The sequence below is a fragment of the Neovison vison genome, chromosome 6 (genome assembly GCF_020171115.1).
Source record: "Neovison vison isolate M4711 chromosome 6, ASM_NN_V1, whole genome shotgun sequence".
NCBI classification, from domain to species: Eukaryota; Metazoa; Chordata; class Mammalia; order Carnivora; family Mustelidae; genus Neogale; species Neogale vison.
The window spans coordinates 203,043,537-203,044,996 of NC_058096.1; positions in this window are offsets into that span (position 1 = coordinate 203,043,537).

Consider the following 1,460-nt stretch of genomic DNA (forward strand, 5'->3'; position numbering starts at 1 on the left):
AAGCAGGGCCCTTGGCACGGATCACAGAGTCTGGAGCTGAACTGCTGGCCCAGAGCTGCTTCCTGAATCACCTGTTTTCTCCTGGGGCCTACCCTACCCAGCTCCCTGCATACTGGCTTGGTGGCTCACTCCAGGTTCTCCTCTTGGTGGCTCTGGGAGCCTGTCACCACCAGGCACCCATCTCCCACCCTGAGGAAGCTTACTTATGGACAAGTCCCGAAGGCCGACCTAGTTCAGTTGGGCTCCCATGGGACTACCCTTCTGCCTCCATCCGCGATCCTCCCCCGACCCGCCCCATCTCCTGGCCCAGGATCTGGCCCACGGTTGGTAGGTTCTCAGCCAAGGTGCAGTGGATATTCAAAAGCACAAATACGCCCTTAAACCAGGAGGAGCACCCCAAGGAAACAGTGTCCAGCTAGCCAGCTCCCCACTGATGGGGCACATCGGTGCTCTGTCGGCCGCCTCAAGGCCTAGCGTTAGGCCTGGGACGCAAGCGGACTCAGGACTCAGAAAAAAACAGGTGGGGAATGGTTGCAAACAGGGAAGCAGAATGTCTATGGAAAGTCTGGAGACTAGAAGACCACAGCATCTTAAGAGGGGCCCCGTGGGAGAAAGCGAAGGGTGGGGTCGGTGAGGTCGTTTGCTGAGGTCAGAACCGAGCAGGTGCAATGACCCCGGGCCCACCACTCTGAACTGCACCGCTATGTCCTCGTCCTCCTGCTCTGAGTTAAAAGGGATCACCTGCGTACGGTGCAGGGAGGGACCAAGAAGGAGCTGCTTCAGCAGGCGTGGACGGCACTGTGTGTCCCAGCGGGTCCCGGGGTCTCACCCGGCTTGGGGCTAGCACCGGGCTGCGCGAGGTAAGTCCTCTTTATTCGCTAGAGTGAAACGGGCCGGCCCCTGGTCTGCGCGGAACAGGCCCCCTAGAGCAGGACTGGCGGGGAGCGGCGGCGGAGCTGAGGTCAGGAGGACTGGGGGTGGGGTGGGGTGGAGAAGGGGCAAGAGGACCCGGGAGCGAAGGGAGAGACAGAGGACCTGGGGGGGTGGGCGAGGGGGTGTCAGGGCGGGGGGGGTTCGCCGTGCGCTGGTCATCCGCTTCCCGCTCCCCGGCCGTCCATAGCCTCAAGGAGAGGGCTGTTCTTGGCCCTCCGACCTCTCGGGAGCGGGGCCGAGGGAGCGGCCATCACCGCCGTGGCTACCGGAGGGGGGCGCAGAGCGCAGAGTCCTTCTCGGCCTCGCGGAGACGGGGGAGGGGGCCCGGGAGTCCGCCCCGCCCCGCCCCGTCCCGGGACCTCCCGCCCCCCCCGGGCCGAGGGGCGCGCCCATTGGCCGGCCGGACTCCGCGCGCCGCGCCCATTGGCCGGCCGCCGTGAGGAGCACGCGGCCACCGTGGCGGGCGCGCAGTCGGAGGGCGGCGGACTGGCCGAGGGGCCGAGGGCTGCGCGGGCAGCGCGCGGCGG